The sequence below is a fragment of the Pongo pygmaeus genome, chromosome 23 (assembly GCF_028885625.2).
Source record: "Pongo pygmaeus isolate AG05252 chromosome 23, NHGRI_mPonPyg2-v2.0_pri, whole genome shotgun sequence".
In the NCBI taxonomy this organism is placed as follows: Eukaryota; Metazoa; Chordata; class Mammalia; order Primates; family Hominidae; genus Pongo; species Pongo pygmaeus.
In genome coordinates, this window is record NC_085931.1 from 28,342,799 (window position 1) to 28,358,021 (window position 15,223).

The following is a 15,223-nucleotide window of genomic DNA, read 5'->3' on the forward strand; positions in this document are numbered from 1 at the left end:
CAACACTCCAGGCACTACAAGACACTGGGGCTGGAAAGGTGAGCAGGATGGTTCTTGCTCTCAAGGATCTGACAGTCTAGGAGACGAGGCACACACAGACACCGAATGAATGTCTCGATGGACCGTACCAAGTGCCACCAGAGAGGGAGACACAAGAGGATCTCGGAAACAGAGAAAGAAGATCTAAGTCACTATTGGTGGTGAAGGGGGGTGGTCCCCACTGAAGGCGAGCCTCTGAGAGGTGACAGCTGAGTCTCTCAGCATAAATGTTAGCCAGGCAGGGAAGAGGTGTAGGACATGGGAAAGTGACACAGGCAGGCCTGAGTGACTCGTACAGATCAAAGAGGCAAGGATAACTCCCAGGTTTCCAGCTTAGGCCTCGGATTAAACGGAGACATCAGGCCAGTGGATTAAAAATAGAAGCACTCCTTGGTGCCAGTGGAGCAGCGAGCCCCTTCCTCACCTGCACATGTGAGCTCCAAGTGGAGGTGCTCACTGGGCAGTCGGTATGAATGTGAAGTTCAGGGAGTGGCTGGGGATGCAGATCCAGATTTGGGAGTCGCTGGCACACGGGCAGTAGCTAAGCCTACAAAAGCAGGAAGATCACGAAAGGAGAGTGCACAGGGCAGAAGAGCCACAGGCTCTGGAAGAGATACAGGAGGCCCCACCTTCAAGAGGCTGGGAGAGAAAGATGAGCCCTCTTAAAAGATGAGGAACAGTAGGGAGAGGTCTGAAGAGAACCAACCAGCAGCGGCACAGAAGTCTAAGGAGCAGAAAGTTCGGGAGTGTCAAAGTTGGCAGGGATTAAAAGAACTGAAGAAGTCCTGCTACTGCGTAAGGTACAGGGTTGGGAGACTTCACAGTCATTCCATTTTCACCCCGAATCGAATTGAACAGCAGTAAATGATGATATCTATGCCTTCCACCTATGGAAATGTCCGCACACCTACATCCAGTGAGTCTGCTGGACACAGGCTGGGAGGTGGGAGATGGGAGATGGCACCGCGTGTACTCCTGCACCCACCGGCTCCTGTGAGTCTGCAGAATCGTTTTTGCGTCACAGCTGATGAATCCTCACCACTGGAACTGTATTGGAAGGTGGGAGGCAAAAGGACAAAGGACAAAACTAGAGAGTGGAGAGTGGGTCAGGGTGACGAGACGAGTGTGACCACAGGGCTGAGCCCACACAGCCAGACCCCGGCTGCACGACCCCGCTGCACAACTCTGGGTAAGCACTGTTGCACGAACCCTCAGTTTCCTTGTGTGTAAGACAAGGAGGTTAGACAACACCCCTAAGACTTTCTTTTTTTGAGACGGTGTCTTGCTCTGTCACCCAGGCTGGAATACAGTGGAGCGACCTCTGCTCACTGCAAGCTCTGCCTCCCGGGTTCACGCCATTCTCCTGCCTCAGCCTCCCGAGTAGCTGGGACTATAGGCACCCACCACCATGCCTGGCTAATTTTTTGTATTTTTAGTAGAGACGGGGTTTCATCGTGTTAGCCAGGATGGTCTCGATCTCCTGACCTCGTGATCTGCCCGCCTCGGCCTCCCAAAGTGCTGGGATTACAGGCATAAGCCTGGCCAAGACTTTCACTTCTGAAGTTCTCTGAGGCTACTGCTAAGAAATCCACATGCCCACAGCACTTGCTCCTGGTGCTCTCATCACAATGGCCCAGCACAGGCACATCACCAATTTACCACGAGGGTGACCAACACAACTGGACTGGACTTTGCTTTAAAGATGTACCCTTGGGGTTGGGTGCAGACAGAGGAAGGGAGTGGTTGATGCACTACGTTCAGCAGGCATGTAGAAGCAAGAAACTGCCCACTATTCAGCTGCAGGTGCTGCTGAAACCAACTCTTGGAAGACAGGCACCATGTTCCAGAATGATACAGAAGAGGCCCTGAAGCTCTTACTTTGGGTAAGCACACTGAGCAGCAGTGTGAAGTAGAAATGACATGCCACTTCTCTCTGCACCTCACCATGGTATCACAGGATTAAACCAAACCAAATGAGATGCATCTTAAGTTTCATGAGAGAAAGTTGTAACTAAATACAAGGAACCGCCCTCTCCGCCTTATGTTTTCTACGTCAACAGACACAACACTCGTCACATAATGTGGAGGATACATTGCAGATGGAACACATTGGCTGGGCTTTTCGCCTCAAATATATCACGTACTCAACAACCTCTCCTGGCTCTAGATATTAAAAACCACACTGCTGGCCCAGTGCGGTGGCTCATGCCTGTAATCCCAGCACTTTGGGAGGCCGAGGCGGGTGAATCACTTGACGTCAGGAGTTCAAGACCAGCCTGGCCAACATGATGAAACCCTATCTCTACCAAAAAATACAAAAATTAGCCAGGTGTGGTGGCACATGCCTGTAATCCCAGCCATTCAGGAGGCTGAGGCATGAGAATTGCTTGAATTCGGGAGGCGGAGGTTGCAGTGAACTGAGATTGTGCCACTGCACTCCAGCCTCGGCAACAGAGTGAGACCCTGTCTCAAAACAAAACAAAACAAAACAAAACAAAAACAATACACTGTTAACACACATAGCCTCTCCCAACAGCCACATGGCCAAGACACCAGCAAGAAATGGAGTTAACTGGAATTAACGTTCAGTTTCCCCAAAAAAGGAAGGTTTTACTCTAGGTAGCAGCAAGAGAAATACTTTACAGTTCCTAAAATACTTTACAGTTCTTACAAGCCAAGGCTTATCTTAGAAATGTTAGAAAGTCAAAAGATGGCTTGTAGGGCAGGAAAGAGCAGATGTGCTTATGTGAAGGCAGGAGAAACGGTGACAGCTGACAACCCATGACTAGAAACAAAGGTCCCACACCATTTTCTACATCAGGGACCCTCTTTGCCTCCTGACCTCTTTGTGGGACTTCTGAGGCTTCACGTGCTCTCTGACAAGCACACAGCATGGCACAATCCTGACCCTGTGTGCCCTGCCTGCATTCACAGTCAACCTCAACTCCACCAGAGTCACAGTGTTTGGTAAGCTTTGCATATACTGGGTCTGATCCACTGCTACCTCATGTCAAAGAAGAAAATGACTTTTGTTTGTTTCTAAACAGTAGCCACTTTCAACTCCTTGCCAGGATTCAGAGCACTCAGAACCATGACATTCTTGCTGAAGCCAATACATTACAGGTCCTGCAACCCATAACTCCAAAATCCTTCCCATCATAGCGCCTGCCTTGGCTTACACCTCCCCTGAAAGAGGGTCTTGGGCACTTATTTCCCAAGAAGAGTTCTTCCGTGTGAGCTAACAACCCCATGGCTGGTTGTAACCCACTCGGTTTGAAATTATTCACTTCCAAAGAGCTGCTAACCACCACAAAGAATTTCCAAATCAAACCCCACTACAGAGGAACGGCTTCACTAATAACTGTCCCCAATCCTTCTGCTAGTGAAAACACTTTTAAATTAACAGATGTCAGCCACAGCTCCCAGAGAGCTGCAGAGCCAACCAGCAGGCAAGTATTAATTCCCCGGCTGAAGAGATTTCGACCTGTAGGGCACTGGTGACAACGGATGAACAGAGGCAGGCTGGCTCCTGGAACAATGCGACCGGCACCCAAGGTAAGACGACACAAGATGAATTCCCTTGGGCTGCCTCACTTTTCCTGCTTTGCAGCTGAATGATGACTGCAGCGCAAAGACTCCTCCAGAGTGTGACAGCATTGCTCTGTGGCTCTGCTGGGCTGGGCCTGTCTCACTCTGCAAGGGGCTTACCCGGCATTCTCATTGGCTCTGACAACAGCCGGGAAGCACAGTAGAGCAGGGCTATTCCTGTTACCGCCCCCATTTCCCTCATTCCTTAAGGTCAAAGCCAGATCATGCTCCTCCTGGCCTGTCCTGCACCACCCTGTGTACAGTGCATAATCACAGGAACCTGGAGACCAGGAAACCTGGCAGGAAGGTGCCAGAAATCCCAGAAACTGAAAAGCCAAGGTGAGCAAGGAAGGGGTAGAGGAAGTGAGGAGCCGGGTTGGGGGGCTGGGGGGAGGAAGAGGAGGTGATGCCAGGTTTCCAGGCATCTGTGAGTCTCTGCCAGCTGACTCCAGCCCGCATGTTTTGTCCGCAGCAGCTGACTGCTGACTCAGAAGCCCCGCATGGGCCTTGGCTGTGGAGGACGGCACTGCAGAGACGGCCTCTGAAGCACACGCAGGACATGGTTATGTTTCTATTTACAACAATAGTTGAAGGTTGTCACTGACTTCTGGCTGGCTATGAGAATACTCAATCTCTAGCTCTTAGAAGAGGTAGCTGGATGTTTGTGGGGGAGTAGAAAGGAGAATCATGTTTAAAAATAGAAAAAAAGAAACAAAACAACAAAAAAGAATGACACTTCAAGAGCACGGCATCAGAGTGAAGCTTAGTTTTCTCCCTAGCCAATGCACCATGAACACACCAGCGAACTTGCAAATCTCTGAATCTTACACAGCAATCTATGAACTGCGCCTTCCCCTAGCCCATTCAGTCAGAGGTATGTCTCATCTAAATAGATCTTGAAAGTGGGTGGAAGGCCAGGTGAGGTGGCTCATGCCTGTAATCCCAGCACTTTAGGAGGCCAAGGTGGGAAGATCACTTGAGCCCAGGAGTTCAAGACCAGCCTGGGCAACACAGTGAGATCCTGTCTCTTCAAAAACAAAAAAATGAGCTGGGTGTGGTGGCATTCACCTGTGGTCCCACCTACATGGAAGGCTGAGGTGGGAGGACTGCTTGAGCCCAGGAGGTCGAGGCTGCAGTGAGCCATGATCACGCCACTGCACTCCAGCCTGGGAAACAGAGCAAGATCCTGTCTCAAAAACCAAAAAAAGAAAAAAGTAGGTGGAGAGGAACACTTGTTTTGGAATGCCATCAGGAGGAAGCTTAGATGAAAAATGCACTATGGATTACTGAGATTCCCTCATATTTTCCCTCAGAAACCAGGACCCAAATCGCCAACATGCCTCGGGCTCCTGATCTGTCTTCCTTCAACATATGCAACTTAGCATCATTATTTGAAAAGCCTGTCCTTTCCGTACTGAGTAGTCTTGGTATCCGTTTCAAAAATAATTTGACCATAAGTGAGGTGCATGAGGCTGAGGCAGGAGGATTATTTGATCCTCCCAGGAGCTTGACTCCAGCCTGAGCAACACAGCAAGACCCCATCTCTTAACAAAACATAGTTTGACCATATATGTTAGGGTATGTTTCTGGGCCCTTTATTGTATTCCATTGGTTTATATGTCTGTCTTTATGCCAGTACCACACTGTTTTGATTAGTATAGCTTTACAGTAAGTTTTGAAATCAGGAAGCGTGAGTCCTCCAGCTTTGGTCTCCTTTAGAAGGGCTGTTTTGGCTATTCAGGGTCCCTTGAGATTCCATGTAAATTTTAGGATGGGTTTTTCTATTTCTGTAAAAAAAAAAAAAAAAATCATTGGGATTTTGATAGGGATTACACTGAATGTGTATTGTTTGGGTAATTGCAACATCTTAACAATAGTAAGTCTTCCAACCCATAAGCATGAATTTGTTCTCATTATCTTTTAATTTACTCCAGTGATTTTTTTTTAGTTTTCACTGTACAAGGCTTTCACCTCCTTGCTAATTCCTAAGTGTTTCATTATTTTTGATACTACTGTAAACAGAATTATTTTCATCATTTCCTTTTCAGACTGTTCACTATTAGTATATAAAAATGTAACTGATTTTAACTTTGTATCCTGCTACTTTGTTGAATTTATGTACTAGCCTTGAACAGGTTTTTCTGGTGGAATCTGTAGGATTTTCTACACATAAGATCATATCATCTACAAATGGAGATAACGGTCTTCCTTTCCAATTTGGATGCCTTTTAATTTCTTTTTCTGGCCTAACTGCTCTGGATAGAACTTCAGTATTATGTTGGATAGAAGAGGCAAAAGTGGGCATCTTTGTCTTGTTCCTGATCATAAGAGGAAAAGCTTTCTGTCTCTCACTGTTGAATATAACACGTGCCGTGGTTTTTTGCATATGGCTTTTACTAGGTGAAGGTAATTTTCTTCTGTTCCTAGTCTGGTGAGTATTTCTATCATGAGAAGGTATTGAATCCACATGTATTGCATCCTGGGATCTATCCTGACTCTCCATCCTATTTATCATCAAGCTGACACTCAGCAGGATGGAGAGGAAACATGAAGCCAGCTCCTCCCCCCACCACTGTGCCCTTCCCCTCTCCTGCCTGTCACTCACCCGGCTGCACTCCTCATCTGCTCCTGCCACTCTGCAAGGAAATTATTTAAACGTCTCTCTCCTCCACTAACTGTGAACTTCCTTAGGGCAGGGTCTGGGTCTCTGTGCTATAACCCGACCTGGAGTAGAAACATGAAATAGGTCATGTTTCTGTGGAGGTGATGAGGCTGGGATGGAGCCCAGCAGCTCTGTACTTGAAGGATCGGTCCTGGGGAAAGCACTAGCCTGGCCTGCGTGGCTGCGGAAGGTGAAGGAGACCTGGACACATGTTAGAGAGAGACTTCCAATGTGCTACCAAAGCGTGGTATCCAGGAATGCAACAGTCAGCCTGGGTGGGCCGCGACAGTCTAACAGGAACCCTGCAAGAGTGTGGCACTTTTCTCATGACCCGCACTCTGCTTGGCTGGGTATGGATGACCTCTCTCTAGAGGCAGCTGAGAAGAGCCGGACCCAGATAGCCTCTGGGTTCTCTTCCAAGTCCCTAATCCTGCAGGACCGTAGTACGGTCCTAACCCTTATGTTGTATCTTTTCTAATTTTCATTTCTATTCTTTGCTAACAACCTATTTCTTCATGAAAACCAAGTTAAGAACATCCACGCAGCTGAGAAATGAAGTGAGTCAAAAGTGAGCTGACCTCTGCCTTGCAGCTCTGTCACCCCAAACACATTAAAATGTCTGAATCACAGCGAGGCACCCAATAACACAATCACCAATGATGATGTCAACTCACGTTCAAAGGAACCCCCAAAACAAGCAATCAAGAAGAATGCCTGAGGCTCACCATCCCACAGTCTCCTCATCTGTGAAACGAAAATCACAGGGTTTTGTAGGAAGTAAGGTAACGAATGTAAAATGTTTATCAGTGCCAGGAACAGAGCAAGGCCCAACCCACAGTAGCGCTGTTATCATCCAGCAGTTTATCAATAAACTCCAGCAATGAAAGCGCATACTCAGTCTAAATAAAAACGGAACAACAGGGTTCAGATGGTTTTGTTTTTTTGAAGGAAAGAAAAATGGTTTGGAACTTTCTCTGCTCCATTATCACTCTTCCCCTCTCCACTCCATCTGTTCTAGAAAGCGTGAGAATGGCATTGGGTGGAGGGGGGTGCTAAAGGAGTAAGATCTGTGTAAGTCCTGCCAAACTGTAGTGTTAAACAAGACAGATAGAAGATACTGAGTCGTTACTACTCGGTGCCACATCCACGCCTATGGCATCTTCACCACCGTCCCGTGAGGCAGGATGTATGACCTCCATTTTGCAGATGGGGACAGTGCAGCTTAAAAAAGTTTAAAGGTCACAAGGCAAGAAGGAGGCAGTGCAGGCATGTTTTGGGTCCAGACTTGTCCAACTGAGAGCCTAAGTCCTTAGCCATCATGAAAAACCACCTGAGAACACAGCTTGAGAAACGAAAGCTCATGAGAATGCATGCCCCTAGTCCCTAACCACCCGAGAGCAGGAACTTGCCTGCCAGGAAGATAGCTGCCCAGCTAGCAATGGATATGCAGTTTCAAGTAAATTTAGCAAGGACACACAATACAGGATTCTTTTTCTCCTCATGATTTATCACTGCATCTGCTCCTTTGAAATGGAGCCCTTTCCAAATGGCAGTGAGAGCAGTCTGGTTTCACAGTAATTCTTCTTACTGGCTGCCAGAAGGCTAAGCAACTGAAACAGTGCTAACACAGTACGTATCAGTCGGCATTCTGCGGCAGGCTCTGGCACCCCAGCCATCAGCAACGCCTATGAGGAGTCAATGACAAAACATTTTCCAATCACCTAATACTACTCCATCCATTGTAGGAGCTTGGGGAAGGACAGAAGGTGGACCTCAACCTGCCCACTGTCAACAGTACAGACCAAAAGACCCACACCTTCCTTACCCACTAATCCAAGAGCCCTGCCCTCGGTGGTGATGAAAGGCCTCTGGGTGGGGAGAAAGCCTCATTGAGGATGTGGGAAAACACAACCAAAGGAGAATCCCAAGAAAAAGCTGTTCTTCTCAAGGGCCGGAATCCAATCTATTAGGTCGGTGCAGAAGTCAGTGCGGTTACTTTTGCCATTACTTTTAATGGCAAAAACTGCACTGACTTTTGCACCAGCCCAATACTCTGCTTAGCACCATGTACCCAGTTTCAGGCATGCAGCAGGTGCTCAATAAGGTTCTGCTGATTAAAGGGCTACCCGGTCACCTACACATGTGCAGACCCAGGAAGCTGGCTGGTTGGTAGGCCGTACAGGGCAACCTCCAGGCCACTGCGCACAGGGGCTCAGAGAATGCCAAGGCTCCAGCAGTCCGAAGGGAGAGAAATACCTCACGAGATGACCGGAGAACTTGCGGAAAACATGCAAGGTCCTACCAAGGCACTCGGGTCAGGTCGCTTCCTACCTTTCGCAGGGGCAGAGCCTGCAGCTAAGGCTTTCTGACGCTGGCCCAAAACACAGCTGGCAGGAGACTAACCTGAACAGAATATGGGGTTTCTCAGGTGTCTCGCCTGCCTGTCATCACTGCCACAGAACCACAAAATACACTGCAGTCCAGGCTCAGCACCATCTGAAAGGTCATCTAGGCCCACCAGCCACCCCACACCTGCCTATCGATGACATGTCAAAGGCACCAAGCTCAGCAGCTTGCAATCAATGTTCCTTTCTCAAGGATTCGATTTTTGTGTAGAAGACCAAAATAGGCTGGGTGTGGCGGCTCATGACTGTAAACCCAGCCCTTTGGGAGGCTGAAGCAGGAGGACTGCTTCAGGAGGAGTTCAAAACCAGCCTGGGAAACACAGCAAGACCCTCATCTCTACAAAAAATTAAAAAATTAGCCGGGCATAGATGCACACCTGTCGTCCCAGCTGCCCAGGAGGTCGAGGCTGCAGTGAGCCATGGTTGCGCCACTGCATTCCAGCCTGGGGATGGAGCAAGATCCAGTCTCAAAACAAAACAAAACAAAACAAAAAATGAAAACACAATTTCTGTTCTGCCGTGGTTCTCAGTTTCTCCACCTTCTTGGCATTCTTCCACAAGTTTCTATTGGTAATCAACGTCTATGCCCATCTCATCTGCCTTTCCTCCAATGTCAGTGAGCAACATCTGCCACATGTCTCGCCGAAGTCAGCCCCTGCCTGTGCTTCTGATCCTGTCCCCGTTCTCACTCAAGCATGCTGCCTCCCACACCAGTCCCTTCCCTGCAGTGATCCTCCCTCACCCCACTAAACTGTCTTCAGCAAGCACACGTCTTTCAACACCCAGTCCTGGCCCCACCGGCTCCAACTAACTTACTCTGCTCCCCTTGACAGCAAAACTCGCTGAAAGAATTGTCAATGCTTTGTTCACAACTTTCTCTTCTCCCACTATCTTTAAACCTCCAACAAGTAGACCTTGTCCTCAGCCCTCCACAGAAACGCCTCATCAAGGTCATGAATGACTTCCATGCTGTCCAATCCAACGATCAGTTCTCAACCCTTGTTTTCCTCAACCTGTCTGCAGCACAAGTCACAGCTCACTACCGCCCGCCCCCCCACAACCCCACCGGCCTCCAGGACAAGGGGACACTACTCTCTGGGTTCTGCTGTGGCCTCATAGCCCCTCTCTGCGTCCTCTGCTGGTCCCAGACCCATCCCAAGCCTCTGCATGTTGAAATGGCCCCGGAATCAACTCAGTCTCTGATTTCTTTTGAAACTACATCTCCTTCTACATCAGTGCTTTTAAACTGTGATCTACAGTTAAAAAAAAAAAAAAAAAGTTTCTTACTGTGATCTAGGACACAGCGCTCTTTTTACATAAATTTAATTTTTTAAAAACGTTTCATAGGGCAAAATTCCCCATCAGTCGGTACAAAAGTAAACATTTTACAACAGCCCTTACTACTGAGATATTGTTTTCAATTCTATTTCGTTTTTTGAAAATTGCTGGTGCCCACTGTATGACTTCATGACGCACTGAGACACAAGCCACTGTGAAGGCTGCGCCCTGGAGGATCCTCCCTCCCGTAGCCTTATCTACACAGTATCAACAACCAATGGTGCTTTAATATTTATTTCCTCTCTCCTGAACTTGTGCGACCAATCGCTTGTATGACATTTCTATCTGGACGTTTGACAGACATCTCTAAATTAAAGCACTGGAGGTGACACTCTGATGCCGCTCACCAGAGCCTGTTCCTTCCCTAGTGTTCTGCATCTTGGTAAACAGCACCGCCAGCTACCTGGACACTCAACCCAAAACCTTGCCCCCGTTTGCATTTCTGTCACATCCCACAGTCCGTTCTTCAGAAAATTCTGTGTTCTACCTTCAAATACAGCCAAATCCAACCACTTCTCACCATGTCTTCTCTATCATCCTCATTGAGACACCACCAGCTCTCTCACTTGCTCATTCCATGAGCCTCCCCTACTTCCGCTCCTCCAAACCCACCCTCCAGAATATTCCACAAAGCAGCCAGAGCACCCACTTAAAACACCCATCAGACACGCTGACTGCCACATCCCAGCCCCAGGTCAGGTCCTGCCACTCTCCTCAACACCCTTAGGCCCAGCCAGACGGCCTCTCTCCTGCTCACCAAGGCCTCCCTGGGCGGGGCTGCCCTGGCCAGCCATGCAGAGTGCCCCTCGCTCTTCAGGTCTTGGCTCACCTTATCAGAGAGAGCTCTGCTGACCACACCCAGGGAAGAACGCCCTGCCCCTGCCCCTGGCCCGTCACTCTCGACCTGCCTCCTGTGGACACTGTGTACAAAGCATGCCCCTTCCCTCTATCTCCCCTGGCAGAGGTAAGCCCAGCTATGAGAAGGGAGTAGAGCATGAGCACACAGTGACTCCAGAGCCTTCTCCTGCTGAGGTGCCCGTCCACAGCATGCCGCCCGCCTGGATACACCTGCTTTGTCCTCAAGGACAATCAGGAATTGGTAAACTGTCTTCACTAAATTTCCTCAGCTGATTCAGCCATGACTTCCCATCTCAGCTAGCATAAAAGCAAATATAAAATAATGGCCTACAAGGCCCTATAAACGTGTCATAAACATTTAGGTCTCAGGACTCCTTTATACACTTCAAAGCTATGGAGGACCAGAGTTCGAGGCTGCAGTGAGCTATGATCATGCCACTGCACTCTAGCCTGGGAGACAGAACAAGACCGTCTCTTAAAAAAAAATATTGAGAACCCAAAGAGCTATCAATATTTACTATATGTAAAATTAAAACTAAGACAAAATTTCAACATTAATTCACTTTAAAATAACAATTAACATATCTTAAGAAAAAAAAATTACTGTCCAAGACAGAAATTTAGTGAGAAGAGTGACAGTGTTCTACATTTCTGCAAATCTCTTTAATGTGTGGCAGCCAGATTCTCCCGCCTGCTCTGTCTGCAGCAGCAGTACATATCACGTAGCCTCCAGAAAAGCCCACTGTACACACCTGGGCAAACGAGGGTGGGAAAAGCACATAATAGCACTCAGTATTATTACAAAACAGTTCTGACCTCATGGAGCCCCCACCAGACCTGCGCCCATACACACGCCTTCCCTCTGTTGCCTCCTTTCCTGCCGCCAGCCTCTCCATCCCCGCCGGCTGCAATGGCCTCCCCATGTTCCCCACCTACCAGACACCCTCTCACCTCAGCCTTCGCATCTGCAGCTTCTTTTGTCTAAAAATGCTCTTCCCTCCGATCCGTTCACTCAAGAAATATTACTGAGCATCTATTATGGGCCAAGCACTCCTCTACACTCCAGAAATAACGGCAGTGAACAGAGAAAACAAGCTCTGACTTCCAGGGCACGAGCCTTCTAATGCAGCTGACACACATATTCAAGTCCCAGCTTCTCAATGTGGACTTCCCTGGCCACACCGTTTAAACCTGCTCATCCTCTTTCCCTGGTTTTCTCCAAAGCACTTACCACAACTTGACATACTCCAAATGTTTTTGTTTTTTTGTGGGTTTTTTTTTTTTTTTTTTTTTTGAGACAGGCTCACTCTGTCACCCAGCCTGGAGTGCAGTGGCATAATCATAGCTCAGTGCAGCTTCCTGCCTCAGCCTCCTGAGTAGCTGGGACCACAGGCGCACACCACCAAGCACAGCTAATTGTTGTTTATTTGTAGAGATGGGGTCTATGTTGCCCAGGCTAGTCTCGAACTCCTGGGCTTCAAGCAATCCTCTTGCCTTGGCCTCCCACTGGGATTACAGGTGTGAGCCACCACACCCAGCCTCTAAATGTTATTTACTTACAATCCATCTTTCTGCTACAATGTAAGTTCCGGAAGGGTGAGGATTTTTGCCATTTCATCCACTGTTGCGTCCTTGCACCTGGAACAGTCCCTGGACCACAACAGGTGGTGCACAGTGAGGGCTACTTGATGAACAAATGGCTATGTATATGAACTTCTCCAGGCAGAACTGAGTTAGGATATGAGACAGAAGTAGTATCAAACGAAAATGAACTGTGTGCTTTCAGGCAGTGGCACCAGGCTGGGAGTCACAGAGACTGGGACCCCTACAAGGGGAGTCCAGATAGCTTCTGCCCAGCGGGGGAGGTGCTCCCCTGGAGACCTGCCCTTTTTCCATGACCACGACCGGCCCTGGACCTGGCTCACACAGGCTCTGCCCAGCAGGCCCCACACCCAGCTCAGGACCTATTCTTGCCAGCAGAAGAGAGCCTGTCAGGAGCCAGGACCTGGAGGCAGCTTTGTTTCCAATAGCCAAATAGTTTCAGTGTAACTGTCCCCTATAAAAAAAAACTGGTTTCTAGAAAAGAACTGCGGTATCAGTGTCAGCAAATGCTATGCAACAGCCCCAGCCCACTACCCCAGAGATGAGTGAAGGACCCATAACATTTCTGATTCCAAGTTACCTGTATGGCTAACATCTGCATGAGAAAGCCACGAAGCTGCCATAAGCCCAGTTGTCAGACAAGGCAACATTTCTTCATTTGAGGCAGGAGGACACAGGACTCAAAGGGTTACTGTGCATTTCATACTTGCTGGGCGGCGACGGAGGAGGCAAGTGAGAGGGAAAGCTGCACGCGTGAAACGCCAGCCTCGGGAGTGGAATGGGGGTAGGACAAAAGCATATTTTCTGCAAGTCCCCGCAGTGAGGACTGATGTGGCTGTACCTGCCCCGTCATCTCTACCCATAGGTGGGGCCCCAATACTGCCTTCTACAATACCCCCACTGGTTCCTCCAGCCTGGCGCCGTGTCTTGGGGCCCCCAGCCCGTCCTCATCCTCCTAATGACCCTCTTCCGGTCATCTTTTCACTCCCTCTCCAATCTGGCCTCTGTCTCCAACACTCCACTGAGGGTGACGGTGGCTTTCAAGTGAGACGGGCTCAGACGCGTTCCAGTCCTATCTGGCCAGCTCCCTGGCTGCAGCGCTTCCTGGAACCCGCCCTCCCCTGGCTGTGCTCTGTCTCCCGCTTCTGCCCACTCTCCACGCCGGCCTCCAGTCTCTCAGCTGCAATTCTTTCATCTGTCGCTCTTGAAAAATTGGATGGCCCTTGATTTTTATCACTCTGAACTTGCTCCGGAGATCCAAAGCTACTAAACGTCTCCATTTAGCCATCCACAGGTGCCTCCCACCAAGGAAGTCTACCCCACACGGAGTCAAACCTGCCACCCACCAAATGGAAATCTGGGGTCATCTCAGACCCTTCTCTGTTCTCCACTCCTCAACCCAATCTGCTGATTCTAACTTTAGAATGTTCATCTCCCTATCATGATCCTGGTGGAAGCCCGAGATTCCTAGTGTGAATGGAAAATAAATCTTGGGGCCCCAAACTCACTAAGCCAAAGGGAAAGGCCAAGCTGGGAAAGGGGTCATGCAAACCCACCTTCCATTCTGGTTCCTAAATAAGATGACTACAAAGATGACTCCCTCACATTTTGCCCACAAGGAAATTCCTTGTGGGCCCCAAGATCTTTACCCTAAAGCATTTCTGTTAAAATTCACCATGGCAATGTAAGTTGACAGCTTATCTTCACAGGTACGGGGACATAAGACAGAACTCAAAGTCATCTCTCTGCCCACCTGTGACAAAGGCATATCTGATTGTTTCCTCTGCTCTATTGTCTATGTTATCTCATGTAAAAAGGCAGATTCAGAGTCAAAGGCATGAATGACTATTTTTCCCTTCCCTCAACATGAAAACTGTGTATTTCGCAATATCCCACTCTTTCTCCCTTAAATACTGAAGCTCTCAAAATCATCTTCGGAGAAAGGCACAGACCTGTCTCCCGGGTATGCATCCTTAACTTTGGCAAACGAATCTCTTAAAATGACTAAGACTTGAGACTGGCCTTGGTCATTTTCCTTGATTGACACTAGCTTGGACTAGCACAGCTGCCTCTTAATCTTTTCTTTTGTGTGTGTGATGGAGTCTTGCTCTGTTGCCCAGGCTGGAGTGCAATGGTGCGATCTCAGCTCACTGCAACCTCCGCCTCCAGGGTTCAAGTGATTCTCCTGCCTCAGCCTCCCTAGTAGCTGGGATTACAGGCGTGTGCGACCACACCTGGATAATTTTCGTTTTTTTAGTAGGACGAGATTTCACCATGTTGGCCAGGCTGGTCTCAAACTCTTGGCCTCAAGTGATCCACCCACCTCGGCCTCCCAAAGTGCTAGGATTACAGGCATGAGCCACCGTGCCCGGCCAGCTGTCCCTTAATTGAAACTCGCTCCAATACATCCTCCACGAGTGCCAGAGGGGTCTTTTGTAAGAGCCAATGTGACCCGTTTCAGCCTCTGCTGACACTAGGAAACAATCCAAACCCTCAGCAAAGCCCAAAAAGCCGACTTCTCTCACTACTATTAATAGATGCAACCCATCCTCTCAGGTTCCCAGCATGCACGACACTCTTAGGTGTTCCTCACCTCCGCCGCCTCCTCACCTTTGCCTACAATGCCCCTCCTGCACTTGAGACTGCAGCTCAGCATTCCGGCCTCACAAAAGCGACCCCGCCCACCCCAGCCCCAGGCAGCCAATCACCTTTTCCCCTGTGTTCCCTCCCA

The 15,223-nt window shown here is 48.8% G+C and overlaps 1 protein-coding gene across 13 annotated transcripts in view; it reads right to left on the reverse strand.

Moving 5' to 3' along the window:
• MICAL3 (microtubule associated monooxygenase, calponin and LIM domain containing 3) overlaps positions 1 to 15,223 on the reverse strand; it is a 234,570-nt gene that overhangs the window by 118,268 nt on the left and 101,079 nt on the right. The gene's annotated exons all lie outside the window — the stretch shown is intronic.